Source organism: Colius striatus, chromosome Z (genome assembly GCF_028858725.1).
Source record: "Colius striatus isolate bColStr4 chromosome Z, bColStr4.1.hap1, whole genome shotgun sequence".
NCBI lineage: Eukaryota > Metazoa > Chordata > Aves > Coliiformes > Coliidae > Colius > Colius striatus.
Window position 1 is genome coordinate 33,646,872 of NC_084790.1, and position 19,115 is coordinate 33,665,986.

At 40.3% G+C, this 19,115-nt stretch overlaps 1 protein-coding gene across 1 annotated transcript in view; it reads right to left on the bottom strand.

The window, feature by feature from the left end:
- TRABD2A (TraB domain containing 2A) overlaps nt 1-19,115 on the bottom strand; it is a 72,494-nt gene that overhangs the window by 24,035 nt on the left and 29,344 nt on the right. The window lies entirely within an intron of this gene.

Here is a 19,115-nt window from a genome sequence, read left to right on the forward strand (position 1 = left end):
GTTCTGTTTCAGAGTATGGCTCACCCAGGGCCTGACCCAGAGAGAGCTGCTCTGGCTACCTCCTACCTGGGGCAACGCACATACAGGAAGAGGAGTATAGGCACTTAAAAGACACAGGAGAGCAGTTTGAAGCAATGTTTGACAGAGGCCTCTAGAGCCAAACAGTGGATTCAGCACCTCTGTACCTCTCCCTCGCTACTCCAGTCACTGCAGCAGACAGCCACCGAGCCCCAGGAAGAGAGGCAGCCAAGGAACAACTTGGGACAGAAGCTCCCCAGGCTGAGCACGGGATGCCAGTTTGCACACTGGTAAGGTGCATAGCTGGAGCTGGCTGGCTTGCTTGTGCAGACAGCAGCTCTCTAATGGCACACAGCAAGTAAAACATTGCCATGTCCCCAGCACACCATGCTTACTCAGGCTACTGCTGGTTTGCACATCAACACAATTCAGCAGTAATATGCTTTCCCTACTACCGACTAGCTTATTTTTTTTTCATTTCTAAAAGAAGCAAGCTGAGAGATATTGCAGAGGTCTTGAAACACATTTCCAAAGTTACTCTTTGGAGGATTATTTTCCAAGCTCTCTCTAATGAGGGCTCTCTGCAAATAAATCCTGGATATTCGCCTCCAACACCATCAAAAGCAGTCTGGAAATGGAGGTATTCACCAAGACCATGAAACTCACACACGAGTAAGCATATTCTTGATGTACTGGGATTATGTGAACCAAATCTTGAGATGACAGGACTGGGCAAATGTGGGAATGAACAGGTATAATTTGCCCTTCACCAGCACAACAATCTTATCTCCTACAGGAAGGTGCAGATCTTATCAAACTTAAATAATGCTGTCCCCACTACAGCTAGAGCTGCATCCAAACCACTGTGCATTTAACCAAAATATGAAAGCACATAACTTAGAATTAGTTCTGGAATTGTGTTCCTGAATAACAACATTCACTCCCATTTCATGTTTTTAAAAAGGATAAGAATTCACTTTGTTGGTACAAACAGCAAAAAAATACCTTCACTTAAGCCACTTGGGAAAGACACATATCAAACCAACCAATGGCCATCTTGCAAAGAACTTCTATTTAATTTGGAGGTAAATTAAACAAAAACAAATCAAAATCATTTTATGTCTGAACAAAAGTTTGCATGCAGCCTGGGGTTTATTGCACTCCAAAGCCATTGTTTTGAACTTCCCACACACAGAAGTCCTAATGGATGTTAATGACCAGCTAAGATTCACTGAAAGACAAGCCAAATCCGTGCTTAAAATGTGGGATTTCTACAGCCATGAAAATCATGCCACGAAAATCTCATATGTACTGTCAGTCCCACAAAAAGTACTTCCATGGGAATGACTTGTTATGTAAGTTACTTGACTGTCCTAGCAGCATCCCCTTGGATGATTTACTGTTAAAGCAATACGGCCCTTTCTAGACAATGCAGCCTTGTTAAAAATGACCAGTACCTGTCCACAGGGCAGGAGTAAAACATGATGGTCTCCTGAGCTGGTCAGGTAGCTCTCAATGTACAGTAAGCATATCAAAAGGGCTTTGCAATCTTTACTGCTTGATTTTCATCTAAACACAAACCAGCAGAGAGTAACTGGTTTCATTGCAGAAGACACCGGCCTGTTGGGTGAGATGTGAGAACAAAGCAAATCTATCTTTCTGCTGTACTCCTACAGTCTGCACTCATGCTGTTGCTTGCTCTCCATGCTACCCTCTACTCCATGCATATCTTTTTCCTCCTCCCTTGTAGCATGCTTCAGGTGAAATGTTTTCAGTATTTTCTCCAAACAGACCTGGCCTGAACTGTAGCAGCCATGCCAAGCCATATAGGCATTATCTTTCCTTTCCTTATGGCCTACCCACAGGCTGTAAGAAACTAGCACAAAGTAAACTGCAAACAGCTAAATAAGTCTGTCTCAAGAGCATGGCTCCAAAACTACAATGACTACCTGCAGTTACACAGGATTACCACATAGTTTTACACATGAATAAGGACAACTCGCCCCCTCTCCCTTCATTTGTGTCCTGCTGGCAGGACACAAAACTGTCATGACACAAAGGTAGCTTTGGCAGATCTCTGGTCTTTGCTAAGAGCACATCTTTCTGGTGTGGGGGTGGAAGTGTTGATACTGAACACATGAAGAAATCTCAGGATGGCAGCAGCTGAAAGGTTTGTGTGCACAGCCGGGGAAGAACAAAAGACCTTTCACAATGAGGTAGTTCATGATTTACTTCAAAGAACAAAGTGTCGAAGCTCAATGACCAAGACTCTTACATGCCATTCCAACAACAACTGCCTGGGGACACAGCATCCATCAGGCTGCCATGGACCCCACAGCCCACCAATAGGTTTGTGTGGCACTGCATGGGCTGTTTTGCTGTGTCACAGAGGGCTGTTCCCTGCTAGGTCAGACTTCTTCATAAGCAAAATCTTTCCCCATTTGGATCTAGATCTGTATCCTACCACTGTGTACCTCACCTGAAAGGAAGTCACACAAGAATCACCTGAAGCCCTCCCAGAGAGGGGATTTTAACCTTGGCATTGTCAAGGACAATGGTGGTCTCAGCCTCCTTGATGACAGCAGCAGCAGCTCAAGTCCTTATGCACCACTAACCACAGACCATGCACAAGGGCCAAGAAAAGTCAAGATATGACAAATGGGCAGAAATCAAAAGAGCATTGATGTCATTGACAATTAGTCTTACTTAATGAGTTACAGTAACTTCTATAATCAGGCTTTTCATAGCTGGAGGGCAGGAGATGCTGTTGTCAAAAATGCTGTCCACATCAGCTGGTCTGAACAGAATGGTGGCATCCGCTGAAGGGGGATCATGGTAACTACATCATTAACAACTACACAGGGATACAATTTGGCATCACTGTATGTGTGCAGAGTCTCTCAAAGAATTATGATAGCTTCTTTTTATTTCTGTATGACTCATACCTTCTTCAGGGAACTTTAACTCCCTGGAAGAATGAGAAGGGGTGTGGGGTAAAGAGGGAGAAGCTGTTTGCAGTACCAGCTGTTGCTTATAGCTGTGCCCTGGTGAGAAGGTTATCTTCAATAAATAGTTATGGATAAACACTGTCAAGACCTCAAGAAAAGGAAGATTACTGAACCTACTGTTAAAAGATTTCATTTGCTGAGGTGAGTCTTGCTCTGAGGTTAATTAACTCTTATCTGTCTTTATTTCTCAAAGAAAACATTAGGCTAGGTGCAAAGTGACACTTTAGGAAAACCACAGCCATGAAACTCTGCTGATTGGGTTCCAGTTTTGTTTCCCAGATGTGAAAAGCTGAAAAAAGTCAACAGAGCATGAGAAATAGGGACCAGATCAGTAGTTGATCTGCAACTGCTGTATTTGTTTGGCACAAATACTGCTTGCCTTCCTAGCTCCTCATACTATCCTGTAGACCTTTCATTTCTACTAAGTCCCAGGCATTCAGACAACAACAGAAAATGAGGAAAGACTGAAGAGAAATTTTCATTTTTTTTTTAGAAATTAAGATCAAGAATTTGTGCTGAGCTGAGCTCCTCCAAGAGGTTATACAGAACTATGCATCTATCTCCCATCTGTCTCTTGCATTACACTGTTTTACTAACTCTAAAATCTTTCCTGTACTGGAATCCACAGGAATCACTGCATGCATCTTCCTTGCACAACTATTCTTTCCCACTTCACATCTCCCCCCATAGCAATTCTACCCTACTCTGCTCCATTAAGTGTATTCATGCTAACATCAAAGCAACTCCTGAAAAGATGTATTCAGAGAACAAAAGTAACAAGTTTATTAGAAAACGATTTTTTTTCCTCCCACCTCCCATTTTCACTGTGATCTCTGTCTTACCTCAACTCTCTCCCTTTTTGAACTGTGGAAAAAATCAATTAAGCTCTCTGGTATACATATCTGCTGCAAGACTCATTCTCCTCCTGGAGATTTCTTCAGCTGTCAGGAGACACTTGTCCCCTTTGCTAGCATTGTTGGAGTGGCCTGCAAGGCTAAGGGGGTGGGGAAAAGGGGGTTAGAGCCCGGCAGATGCCTTTTTTTTGTCAAAGACGAAGGACCCCCTGCTATCCTCTCCACTTTTCAATACTTTCATCCACATTGGATCAAAGTGTTATTCTGCATGTGAAAGGAATGTAGCATTATGCGTCTCAAATTAGCCTATCCCCATCCTGCTAGCCTCCAAGTCTTTCCAACAAAAGCGCTCACATCTGTTCCATCTTTTGCCTCAACTCGTTTTTTTTTTCTTTCCACTCTCAGTTTTAGAGGGCCATTCAGCCCCTTGAATTATAGTCTGGGGGATCGTCTTCCTTGCTCTGGGATCATTCAGCTGGACAATTTGCTTTTAATTGTTTTAAGGAATTATGGGCTGCTTTGGGTCCTTCCAAGCAACTAACTGCATCCATTATGGCTTCCATTCAGCCTCTTCAGGCTCTTCATCCTCCTCGAAAGCATGCTTCTCTCCTTGCTCTTCACCTGAATGAGATCACTGCTTCTCTGGGACATTTAATACTACTGCCCCAAATCAAAGCAAGCCTCAAATCAAAGGCATTATAACTATGAAAGTCCTTTGTCATGGCAATGGCCAGCAGTCCAAGTGCTGAAAGAAAGTAGGACTCCTTGCTGCAATGTGACACAGCTCCTTAGATGTCTGGTGCTCCCGCCTCAGCTGCCTTCAATGAATAAAGTTAAGACTGGGATTCTCAAGAGCCTGGAAACCTGAACCCACCTGCCATAAGGAACCCTGCAAACAGCTGTTTGCACACATAGGCAGAAGTCTGATTTTGGCAGGCACTGAGGATACCAATAGGAAATTTAACCCAACAGCTGGAGCCTTCAGTGAAGCCAAAGTCACTTTCAGAGCTGTTGCAGTAGATGAGATGCTCCCTGTGGCCTCTGCAACAAGCTTTTGTAAAGGAGAAAAAGGAAGTGACTTCCCAAAGTTTGAGAACTTTTGTCAGAAAGATTGGATTCAGGTGACTAGAACAGAAAGGTTATCTGACGGACTCACTCAAAGAAGAAGAGATGAATAGTACAAGAAGTCACCTAAACAAAAGGAACTGGAAACTATTCTTTGGTTACCTACAAACTGCAGGTTTCCCATAGACTTGGTTTAATTTATGGCTTTTGTTCTCAAGTCTGTATGGAAAAACTGAGGGAGCACCTTTTCTCCAGCACAATCATCCCAAGGCACACAGATGACACTCTGTTTGCCTCAAATCAGGCACACAGATGCTGACGGGGTAACGGCAGTGAAGAACTGGAACTTTGGTTGGCTGACAACAAAGTCTCTCTAGCACATGTGGTGTCAGATTCTTGTAGTGTGCCTTTCCAGAACTGAAGAAAAAGACATTTTAAAGTTTTTAGTTGTTACTTGAGATTTATATGGGAATATACAAAGCCAAACCTTCTCCAACTAGGAACTTCCAGTAATTTATCCAGCCCTTTTGAAGCAATGAATGAATTTATCATTCTTCTCGTGATTCAGGAGGATGGTAGATAATGATGAATCAGACTACTGCTCTTACAGCACCTCTAGAAGAAGTGCAACCTGTTTACTTATAACATACTGCATTAATATGTAGCTCTTTCTATCAGTAATATTCACTGATTTATAGGCTCTTATGTTTACACTGATAGCAGGGGATGAATGTAGAATAAGACCAGCAGTGGAATAGATTGTTCTCATTTCACAGATGAGCCTGCACTTAGCTGGACACTTCCATCACCTTGCTGGGACTTGGTCCTGTCTTTCTATAGAGCTAATAGTATGGTCATGAACATGCTACTGCACCTTGTCCCTGAGAGATCTCCATCTAAATGCTCACCAGGGTTCCTCCTCATGCTGCAGGAATGCCTCAAGCTTTCACGAAGTTCACCCTTGTGCAGAAAATCTCTGCTATGTTTGTTTTTAAAACCTTCACAAATGAAACCTTCATCAAACACATTTTTACTTTATCAAACAGAACTGGGCACTAACCCTTTGTATAATTTTCAGGTTTCTGTAGTCCTGAACCAAAGCTCAAAGCAAAACATTGGGCTCCCAACACATAACACTTAGAACTCCTGCCTGTCTCCTACTCAACAAGTTAGTAATGTCCAGCTTGCTCTCGATTAGCTTTGGGTAGCTTCTAAACTGAAGTCATGATCAGACTTGAGAACACTTAACCAAAACAAAAATAATTACTAGCAATCCAGGTTTCTCTTGGGGTTTGTCCACTTTCCAATTTACAGGACTGTCTAACAATTAGCCCAGTGGTAAGGGTCTCTTTCTTTTGCAGAACTACTTACTGTACAGGATACTCAAAACAGCTGCCTCAAAACTGTACTAAAAGAGTAACAGAGTCACAAAGCAAAAATCTGAAACTAGTGTTCCTTGGGCAGAGACTGGCTAAACTTCAAGACCTGCAATTAATGTGTTGCTAGCTTGTTTTGTTTTTTAAAAAAAAATTCTAAAATACAAGTTGCTTTAGTCCACTTATTCCTTCTTGTTCACTGAAAAAACTTTACTTTAGTGGAAGCAAATCTAAAATACTGAGAGTAACAAAGAAAACTTCTGTTTAAAAGGTGGTTTTGTTTTGTATTTTAAAAAACAAAAACAACCAAAAACCAAAACCACCTTTTAAACAACTTTAGAGGCAAATTCCCTTAGAAAAGAAACAGCCTGGCTTTCAAAACTGTAGAAATTATTTTTAAAATGTAGAAATGATGAAGACATCTCTGTGTATGCCACTGTAAGAAGTAAGCTAGTAACACAGCAAAAGCCCAACCTATCTCCACAGCTTCAAGGGCCACATTTAGAAGTACTTTTTATCTTCTTGAAATGCAATCACTGAAGCTAACCAAACTTGGTGTTGGTGACCTGTGATTTGGCCTCCATTTTTCTTTCACTCAACCACAGATGCTCTTTGGAATGCTACTAGATGAAAGAAAAAGTCTTACATGCCCTTCTTGCCTGCCTTCATTATTTTTCTCATTTGACCTCTCTACCACAGGCCATGCATAGCTTAAAACTAAACTTGGCAGCTATTTGGAAGATTATTAGTAGTAGTATTTCTCAGAAGTGCAGAATAGTAAAGTTTGAAACAACTCTCAACAGTTGTTGTGCACCTTTTTTGTGGAATGGAATAATTCAGAAACAAAAAAAATGCCTAAAGTGCTTCCCCTTCTTTATGTAAAATTTATGTACATTATTGTCATAATTCATGTAAGCATGAGCAAATGAAGACTACAAAGTTACTAAACAATATAGCTGTGTGATATGATGAACAAGCTCTGGCAGTTATCATATGCCTTCTGATTACTATGCAACGAGATACTTTGGATTTTCTTGAAGTTCTGCCAGTGGGGAAACCACGTTTCATATAAATACTCACCATTGATAAAAGATTTTTCTACTCAGTAGAGCAATTAGGACAGGACTCTGTCTGCTGTTTCAAATAGAACAACTTTGAACAATGTTTATGTCAAAAGCAACTTGGATCAACTTTAAGACAAGCTTCTGGCTTCCAAATGCAACAGCAGACCAAGATGACCTTTTCAAGGTACAGGGGTGAAAGGAAGGGTTGGGTAGACTTGATGTCAAACCAGGACATGACCAGTGGTCCCGCTTTAGCCAACACACAAAGCTGCCTTTGTGGGGAAAAAAAAAACAACAAAGAAACAACAAAACAAAAGAACTTTGTTTTTCAGACTCATGAAAACTCACCTGCTGCCAATGCAATCAGGGAACTGCTGGGTATTTGGCACTTGTGAAAAACAGGCTGTTAAAAAGTATCTGGGGTTTTTTATTTGCTTTGCTTTGGTTTTCTCTTTCAATGCACCTAAATACAGAAGAAAGAATTCCTATTTCTCCTGCAAACTCCAAGACTTATCCACTGTACACCAGGCCTTCATTTTTTTCCTTCCCCTGCTGACTACATTTAAAATAAAAAAAGTTAAATCACCAAAAAGTAACTGCAGCTCATCAAAATATGAAGTTAGAAGGATGTTAGCTCAAATTGGATTACAATAGCTTTGTAATAGGCATCTACCAGCATTGCCATTTGGAATGGATCAGAACAAAAAGCGCCACAAAAAAATATACAAAGATTTTCTCAGCCAAGAAAGCCATGATATAATTAACTCATATTCTCTCAAATCAGTTGAACAGAGATTTTTTTAATCACCTCAGTGAACAAGGTATACACTAGTTCCAACAATGAGCTAACCTGGTCTTCTTTAGGACTTTTGAGCCCCAAATAGTCAAATGATTTTTTTAAGCCAGGGCTTGCCACCTTCATCACAGCAATTCCAGCACATGGTCACACACACTTACTGTCAGGGTAAGTGTTCTGGATAAATATTTGTTCAAGGATCCCTGAGAAAAGCAGAGGTATCTGCCAAGAGCTCATAATTTCCACAAAGTCACTAGGATTACTAAAGTCTGACCACTGAGACTGAAATGGCCAAAGGTAAGCAGGAAGGCTCTGGGTGTGATGAAATGTGGTAAAACAGGAATTATGTCAAGATTTATCTCACAGGTCTTGGAAGGGAACACCAGGGTAGTTTTCCTGGGCTAGAGAGGTCTATGTTTCTTTTCAGAGGTTATGCAGAAAAGGTACAAAGCAACTGCTAGCAACTCAATCAGAAAGTTCATGTATGGAAAAATGCAAGAATGTATTATCTTAAAGTCTCTAACTTTTAGCACCACCAAAGCAAAAAGCTTTAGTGCACTCAGAATTGTGCAAAATATTTTAAAGGCATAATGGGATGTGAATCATCATTCTGCAAATCTAGTTTTGAAAATAACAGATAAAAAATATTGTACAACCACAGTTGCTTTGTGAGTGAATATCTGCTAAAACTGTGACAGAAACAAAACAATAAGCAGGTAACCAGGGCAACAAAATTTAAGTGGCTGAACTGTTCCTCTTCCCAAGCTAGGTAAATTCTGAGAAGCTGTACTTTTAGACAAGTGAGATATTTCCCAGTGACTCCTAAGTTATTTAATTCCATTTTCTGGACAACAAACTCTAAAGAAGGCCTGTATAGCACAGGCACTCCAAAAAGTCTAGTCTGGAAACTTAACGTTGAATGTGAACACACCATATGCTAAGTCTTGAGTTAAGCTGTATTACTACTAAGCTGTATTATCTACTCCACGAATGCTTCCCTCCTGCATCACTATGCATTTGTATGTCTTCATTAATGTGCACATTCTCTGTCACGCTATGTCTACTGGAATTCCTTCTACTCATGTCTGTTCATCGAAATCTGGGATGAAGGTCTACAAGCCATGTGTCTATGAAGTGTTGTGACACTGGATTAAGGATAAAAGGGTTCATAGATTATCTCTCTCTGGATTTGTGACACAAGAATAGGTATCCAACCCTTCAATTGTGCTATAAGGCTCCTACAGTTTTTTAAATATTCACATACATAGAAGGAATAAAATCCCAACCCTAAAGTCACATGCAAGGAAAATAAATTTGCTATTGAGAGACTGGTATCAAAACGCACAAGACAGAAGAAACAATCTCTTACATTCATGAATTCCTACAAATTCCTGATTTTATTGTCTTGGGAAAAATGCTGCTCTGTTGGTATTTCTGATCAGTCTTCATCTTTAACTGCTCTAACTAGAAACAATTCTGTATGACAAAGACACTTTGTTTGAACAGGACATCTAGTATTTGCTGCCCTGCAAGGTATGATCCTCCAACAGGAAAGTTACGCTCTTACCATAGTCATTGACAATTAGGGAACCCACTGGATCAGCTCATGTCTCAGTTCAATGGCAGCTCAACCCAACCCTTCTCAAAGACTACCCATGCCAGCATGCCACAATACACAGTGCCTCCTTATGTTGGTATGGTTTTCCACCTCACCCTACCAGGATTTTGTTTCCAAATTGGTGTTCACTCACCCTTCAAAGCAACCCTATCTCCAAACATCCTCTTCCTTTCTAGTAGCTGTTCGTCTTCCAGTTTGCTTTTTCACTCAAGTTCATCTTTGATTATTCCTGCCTTCTCAAACATGAATAGTATAGTGAACTCATTGAAGACAGAGAAATGTCAACATTACCTCTTCCCTAATTCTTCCGGGCACAGTAACATTTCGCCTTGGAAGAAAAGCCTGTAAGAGTAGGAATCTTCCTAGACATTGCCCTCTGAAAACTCATTCAAAACCACTCATCAACCAATGCTGGGCCTAAGTTGCTCTCAGTTATGACTATTTTCCAGGCTCTGCACCATTCATGATTAAATGCAACTAAACATAAACCTACCAGAGCAACAGATATTTCTTGTTCAGAAAAGGTCACACTTATTGTTAAACACATTCAGTGTCGAAAAGTAAATTCACATCAAACAAACATTTTGTTAGGGAACATTTTGTGGAAGAACGTTTGATTGTGACAGATAAGGAATGAAATCACTATCCCTCAGAACAGCATTTCCAACACTTGTATAAACCCCCAAAAAGCCTGAAATAGGGTCAAACCTTCAGAACCCGCTGAACAATTTGTATTTAATGCAAAAAGGAAACTGAAGTTTTCCAACCAAGTGGTTTCAGAAGCCACTGGAAGTTTTGCACATCAGCAGTATGATCACAGTATGATCTCTGTGAGCCCAGCAGACATGTATGAAATACTGTGGGTACACATGTGAATTCCAAGGACAGACGACATTAAAGCCTTTGTCATGTGTATGCAAAATACTGTCAAAAAATATTTTCTAATCAGCAACAATCTTCAAGCTGAACAGTGCTGCAAATGAAGTGTAATACTCTTCACAGCATCTCACTTCATTGTTTCTATTCTCCTTCTTGTACTCAGAAATACGATTTTGCAGTACATGAGCTGATTGAGCTGGTTCTGATACATTGGCTGAAATCTTTCTTCCTACTGCACAAACCTGAGCTCTGTATAAATTCCCTTCTTTTATCATTCAAAGCCCCGGCTTCCAAAATTAGTTTTCCCCTTCTGTTTGATTGTGTGACTATCCACATAAGCCTCATAGTCACTGAAAGTGCCCTTTGCTGGGCTGGAAATCTGACAAACTCAGCCAGAACTCCTAAGGTAGGGAGGAGAAGTGTAGGATCCATTCCTGATGGATGAAGAGCTCAGTGCTCAACTTCATATGATAACTGCCATCATATTTATAATCAGGCTGTCCATTATCTCCCAGACTCAATGGAAACAGGTTTTAATGTTTCACTATCAAATTCAAGTTGCAATGTTGATGTATCAGATTCTTATAACATGACAATATTGATGCTCTGCCAGGTGACAAGTAGCACTAAGGAAGGCAGTAATCCTACACTACCCTTAAATGGTGAGAGTGAGATTCAAGGAAGACAGCTCAGTCACTTGGTATGTCCTCTGGTCAACATCAAAGCTTAGTATCAAACCCAGAAACCCAATCTTTTGCAGCCTCTACTGCAACTTCCTCACACAATCCCTTCCGGGGGACCTTTCAGATGAAGTGGATAGCACTGCTTCCCGACAAGTGTCCTGCCTGTCTAATGTGCACAGCAGGAAAATGTGAATTTACAAACATAAAAATAGAAGCACCACTGATTAAAAGGTGCAAACCTGAGTCATAGATCAGACTCACAGCTAGTACGTTCAATTGCATTTAAGCTCATAAACATTTCAAACCAAGTGAAACAAACTTGAAGGCTGTGCACCCTAGCAAGTAACTCCCTCATTCCCTATCTGTAGCTATGGAAACCAACAAGCCATCCCAGATCTAGGACATGGGACTTTTCCCAGGTTCTCTTTTTAAAAGAAAGATAATAAAATAAGTCAAACCAAAACATCATTCCCTTCTGAGTCTGTCTGATAGAGATACCCAACCTCTGATGGAACACTGCAGAAGCCCTTAAACCATATCAGTAGAACCTTTATTTTGCATCCAGGAAGGAACAAACACTCAATTTTACTTATAGTCATGTTTTCAATTTACTCACCAATCACATAATTCTGCTCCAGAGGCTGTCAAAGTTTTGTCAGCACAATCTTCTATCTTGAATGACCATGTGACACTAAAAAGCCACTAGGCCAACCCTCAGGACATTGTATCAAGCATATATTTGGTGGAGCTCAGTGTTTATTTAAGTTGTGGTCAGACAGACAAGTCTTCCAAGCTTATCAGATGATGGTCCATGAAATAACCAGGCATTTTAAAAGCCGCCATGAAAAGACAGATCCAAGCAATCATGAAATACAAATAATTAACACTTTAAACCTAGTGTAATTTTTCTCTGCTGATGGAACCATTTTAATAGCACTGTACAAGATAGCCTACAATTCTCCACCACCAGCAAGGGCTAGTTCCATTTCAATTTAAAATAGCTAAAAACCAGAGTTTGCTATAAGTGCTGCGATGTTTGACCTTTTCTGCTTAACAATTTCCAAGGTAAAGGCTGTTAGTACATTTGCCTAGTCCAGTTTTCTTGAATCTCACTTGTTCACCATAAACGTTCAAAAAGGCTGGCTAACAGTTCATGTTAGTCTATGCTAGTTCCTTTAGTAGACTTGTCTGTATATTATCTGATTCTGCTGGTTTTGAGATGATTAAGTTTACCAGGTATCCTCTCACCCTCCCCTCATCAATAACTTGCTCGATAAACCAACATCAATTCTATTTGTTTCCTGCTGGTCCATAATGGCACTGTTGCATTAACTGGAATATACCCTGAATCATGAGCTCTCTCTTTATTTTCCTTTCCTACCTTCCACAGCTTTTGCTCACTTGCTGCAAAATGGTGCAATGAATATTTCTGCATCACAAGGGACTTGCACAAGAGCAGACCTGTTTGGTGGAGAGTTCTCAACGAGCCTGGTGACCAAAAAATCCTTTCTAAAACACTCCTTGCTTCTGCCCACTTTATTTTCTTATCATACTCATTAGACTGCGTGGCTTTACCTATCCTAAAACCAAATTCGTCATTTAACAAGTCAGGTAAAAAGTGCTGGATTTAAATGAACACAAATCTGGAAAGTCCATTTAATTAATTTGGAAGGGAACATAAGAAACAGAGCATCAGCTGTAGCAGTAACTTTTGATTCAACCCAGAAAGTCCTCTGAAATCTCTCCGCGGTGTTCAGTGGTGCCTAGACATTTACAGGCTACTGGATGGTGGCAGGACAGGACAGTGGAAGGGAAATCCCACATCTGCTTCTGTAAAGTTTTTTTAATCTTTTAAATTCCTAACTGCTGACACAAGAAAATACCTCTGCTTTTTTCAAAAGGGTCTTCATTCTCAGTTTTGTTCTTTTTAAAACCTCATAATGAAGAACAACGTATCTCTCAAAGGTGTTGGTAAGCACTACAGCTAACACAAAAGAAAACTTTGCAAAAGCACACGTGGTGGGGTAGGAACCCTTAGCAGTCCAAATGCTACTATTGGGTTCTCTTTTCACAAGGAGTGACTGGGCAGCTGCCCCAAGCCTGCTGAAATAGCTTGCCAGAACTACCAGGACTGTGGACTAGCTGTTTGCACTAACACTTGTCACTCCAAAGATCCTCCTCCTCCTCTACAGATGTGAAATACCACAATCTCAGACACATTGCTATAGAATAGAGTTCACAAAATATTTGCTGCTTCTCTTTCCATGTAGCATCACAAGCCAAACATAGCCTTGGTTGGTTGTACCACAGCCTAGGGAGTCCATAATCACACATGGCTTGTGACCTGCAGTGTGCAGGACTGCAAAAAAGTCAGATACTGCAATCCAAGCACTCTGTCTAGAATCACTGCACAAACTAGTACAGTTGAATGCATTCAAATCTTATAATCCTTTCACATAAAGTTTTATTCTTGATATATTTTAATACTATTAAATAAAGTATTCCATATCCAGTAAAAGCTCCTGGGATTTACTACATTAATTGAATGAATGCATAATTACAATTTGTTTGCAACATCTCTGATGAATTTATGACTCAACTCAGTCAGTCTTTTATTTCCAAACCAAAAGGACACTTAAATCAAACAACTTTTCATACCTACAAACAGGCAATATGTTTCAGTAAGCTAATTCATGAAGCCCTCACAGTTAAAGTGGCTCTCACTGCAAACTGCCTTTCTGTAATTGGTTAAAGAGCTCAAAATTTTAAAAAAATTGCAAATTACTGGCTCTCTATCTCCATACATGGAGAATGATTATAACACTTTTGTTTTGTTGTTGCTTGTTGTTGGTTTTAATTCCAAAGTCAAAAAGATTCCCTAAGCTTCCTTGGAAAAAGAGCAATGTTTCACAACAGTTATAGTAAAATGAAAGGATAATCTCAGGTGGATTAAATGAAACTATGGGAACAAAACCTCAAAACTGATAGACAAGTAAACATGAGGAACTGTTGAGAAGGCAGACATACTATTAAATAGGATTTGTGGGTAGCAGGGCACCAGAAAGTTGAGGAGTCAATAACATGATGCTTTTGCAAAAATCAGTTTCCAAGAGTGTAATATGAAAACACTAGCATCCAGTTTTGGACATTGCTGAGACAGTAACAAAATCATAGTCCAGAGGAGCAAAGGAAAACTGTTCAAAGGTTTGGAAACATAAGCTACAGGAAAGGATTAAAAAACGTATTTAATCAACTGAGAAAAGACAAACCTGAGGAAGGAGACAGGTGTCACCACAGTTGACCCTGCCTACAGAAGGTGCTTAACAAAGGAAAAGGCCATTAAATTCTGGTCTACAACTTGGGAATGACAGGAAGACAACAGTTCAGCCTGCAACAGCAAGTGTTCTAGGTACAAGGGGAAGCTAAATTGGGAAGGAATGAAGAAGGGATGGATTCTCCACAGCCCCTGTACAGTCTGCATCACTGGATTTAAGAGATTATTCACTTTGTTTATCAGGCATCATTTTGGTGTACTTCTCCTGCCTTGGGACAAGATGATGAACTATGTTTCTGCAGCTTCAGCAAGTTTTTTTAGCTGTCACAACCAAATGCTCAAATGTTACTAGTAACTGCTTCTTCAGGTAAGAAGACAATAACTGGAGACAGACAGACTGCTGTTAGGAAAAGCTGTGTCCTCTGCAGAACCAGGTATACAGAGATTACCTGGTCTTTCTCCTGCTGTTGAACTCCCATTACACCTTGAAACTCCCTCTGAGCCACTTGAGTGATGCATAGGTGATGTGTGGCCTGTTAATGTTTTCTGCTGTATATTTCTGTGTTGCAACACACATATGATGGTTTTTCAGCCTTTGGCACCTAAACCATTATCTGCTTACCATCCTCCTGATGCTATATTCTTAAGGAAAGGATAAGACAAAAGTACTTGAGGATTTTATTTTTTTAAAGTGTTTGTTACCTTATCTTCCCAGTTATCTTTGCAATGTTCCCAATCTTATAGGCCTAGCTACCTTCCTCAGAACTTGTTTCAAGTGATACCAGAATATGGAACCTTTATAGCACAGGAAAACTAAGTAGTGAAGCCAATAGTCATATTGACTGATAGGTTGCTTAATCTCCAGGGGGTTTTTTGTGTATTTTTGTCTCTCTATTTAAAATGTTCCAGATTCTGCTGTAATATGTAACTAAAATTAACTGAGGAACATAATACTGTATGCACAATAACTAAGTCATCTAGTATGGGGGAAATAAATATAGGTAGAAAGTCAGTATCCAAAATAATAAAATAATATTCACAAATATTAATTTCTGAGAAGACAGGCTATGGAAAAAACAAACTTTCCCTCATAGATTTTTTTTAACTTGGTAAACCCAGAAGAATTGCAATGCTTCTGTTATGTGACAGAATAATTTTATCTTGGAGAATGCCTAGCATTTTCACGACATCTGATGACAACAAAATAATCCACATAATATAAGCTCAGTACCCACAGAAGTAGTCTGCAAACCAGCTCAGACAGAAATTTTAAGAACTGCCAACTGTAGGCAGTTAATTAGCCGTTCAATTTCAATTTTGTTAAATTAATTGATTAACAGTTTATTTAAAATCCTACTTAACATACCAAGTGTGATCATTAAATTAGTTGTTAAATTGGTTATTAAACAGAAATCATGCCTATTCACAGAGCTTTCAGACCAGTCAGCATGTTCCTATAGCACAGACTGAATCACAACACGTCTCTAGCAACTAGAAAAGTATGCTGAAAGTGTCAGTGTGGTCAAGGAACTGTATTCGTCTCTGCCACACATGGGTCCCATCCACAAATCTTTATGGCAGAAGAAAAAATATCCACAAAAAACAAATCTCACAGAAAAGTTAGGATTTCCCAGTATTCCAACTCTTCCTGATAAATCATCTCTCTGCCAAATCCTGGCTATTTACTCCACGTCTTTCTCAGATCCTTTTCACACATTTGACATCCCGTCACACTGCTGCTTCATATCGGTATGCCCGCACATGCATCACTTGAACAAAAACGTGTTCAACCAAGGCAAGTTGCATGCACACACACAAAAAGTCACCATTGCAGCAGCTTCAGCGGCACCTGGAGCTGCATCCCTAGCACAGGTTGCCTGATGCTTTCATATGCTGACAGCAACAAAACAGGATGAGAATGTGCAGTGTGCACACAAGTACCTGAATGCTAGTGTTGCCACGAGGTTGAACAGCAGAAGGAATGACAGTAACCAGCAGTTTGCTCACAGTTTACCGTGCTTCCACAAAAACAGCTCCCATATGCAAGAATCTTGGTGGACAGAAGTTTAATAGCAGCAATAAGCATGCTGCAGGAGGAAAGGCTCCTGCTGGAAAGAATCGTCAGGAGACGTTGCAGAGATGTTCCATTTTCTAATGGAAAAAGAAATCCTTTCCCGCCTACTTTTAAGTGTAATATTAAAAGACATAGCTAAGAAAACATGATTCCTTGGACCTGGGCTATGAACAATCCAAAGGGCAGAGGGAATAATTATTAGCTACCAGGACTGTGCTGAAGTACCATGTAAGCTGCAGAACTCAAGGACATGTTGGTTTGCTTTCTCCAATTCAGGCTCCATTCTGATTATTTCCTGTAAGGATAATGCTACATCACAACAAACAACATGATCAGTATGTACAAAAGGTACAAATTTGCCTTGACCAGAGTTATACCAGGCCCATGTTTAAAAAAAACCCAAAAAACAACCAAACAAAAAAACCGCTACCTAGGATCACTGGAAGATGTTTGTTTACACCCGTCATTGTCTATCCTGCTGTCTCAGCTGTAAGCATAATCTATGAAAAAGATACTCAGCAAAGCACATGGAAAGCAAGCCATGTCTTCAACTCTGCTCTAGACCAAAAAGCATGTCGATGCTTTTCCTTTGCATCCTTGTTACGTAGCCAAACCAATGAGAGTCTTCTCATCCCCTGAAATCTGAGCAGATACATTGCACTTTCCTAACAGCTGGAAAAATCACTTGTTCACAGCTCCTTCTGCAGTGACACTGATGATGAGGCCCTCACAATACAAGCAAAATAACTGTGAGGAGATTCAGACCTAATACTCTCTTACAGATTGTGTCCTGAAAAGAAGGAGGGTGTTTTTAATAGCTCCTTCAAAAGCCAGTCCTATATAGATTTTGATTTAACCCAGACAATCCTAATGAGCAAAATTTTCATACGCAGACAGAGGGCGTAGGAGTATGAATGCCATTGAGACTAATAGGATTTGTTCTTCTGATCCACTCAACACTTCCTAAAATCTGCTTCAGCCAACACACATTTACTTCTCTGGCAAACATCACATCTGTTATCAAAGGGTGAGTTCTGCCTTAACACTGCAAGAAGCCTCTAGGAAAATGTACAGGAATTTGAGAAGCACTTTTAAGTTAATTCTCAGGTCACTTCTGCACTCATCTGCCAGCTGGTGTTGAGCACATGTTGTCAAATGTTCCTCTCTTCAGCTTTGCATCTGTTGCAATACCAGCAGTTACTGGGCATCACTCCCTGCACTAAGCAGAAACCCATTAACATGACATACAGGCTTGAACTGAAAGTTACTATGACCGAGCATCATTCATTTAAATATGGGAGATAAAGCACTTGCAGGTTCAGGCCATATGGCGGTATCTGCTGGAACTCCCTCTAATTTGAAGGAACTTACACTCCTGTTATTTTTCAACATGTGCATTGGTGACCAAAGTGTGAGATATAGTTCCAGTCTTCAAAGTAGGTGATCAGAGCCCTGAAAACAGAGAAGTCCTGAGACATCACCTACCCTACCCCAACTGAAGTATGTAGCGAGTCACTCTAGTGCAGCACTATGATGTAAAATAATTAAGTTTCAGAAGAGAACCTTCTCAAACTTGACAATCTAATTCCTGTCAGAGGAACAGAGACCTATTATGAAGCAAAATACAATAAATATATGCTACAGCTGAGTCTCTGCAATGCTGAGCCACTGTCAATTCTAATAAACTCTATGCTAAAATTGAAGCAACACAAACTAACAAAATCCACCTTCACTAAATCATTTAATGGAAAGCATCTCATTTCTAAAATAGAAAACATCACAAACAAGTGCAGCATCAACTGAGGATAACGGAAACATAAACAGAATAGTGGAAAGAGTATGCAGAACAATTCTATTCTGTTACTTTATTTTCTGCTAGGCAGTTATTTGGATGTTGCTTACAGGACAGATTTTGTGCTCATCAACAAAAGCACATCCATTGTAATCTTGATGCATATGTTCTATTTTTCACGAGTTCAAAAAGACATTTTTAGCTCCTGAAAGAAAAAATTTTAACTACTTTATTAACACAGTATCATGAATTTGTGTGGAGCAGCTTTTTTCTTGGTAACAGGGGGAAGGAAATGCAGTGCTGGTCCCGTATGCAGCTCTCAAAACATCCCCCAGCTCTAAGGTGGACCCACTTCCAGCCTGGCCTGGCCAGTCTGATGCCTCTCTCATCACTATTTAAAAAGGGAAATCTGCAGCTGGAAGAAGAGGTGGAGGAGTGTTACAAGATGGAGAAAACCATACAGACCCCACAGTCAGAGAAGGAGAAAGGAAGGAGTATCAAACCTGAGATCCCTCTGCAACCTGTGGCAAGAACACAGGCTGTGCCCCTGCAACTCATGGAGGGCAATAGCAGGACTGAGAGCCACCAGCAGCTCCAGGTGAGTGTGCCTGGAC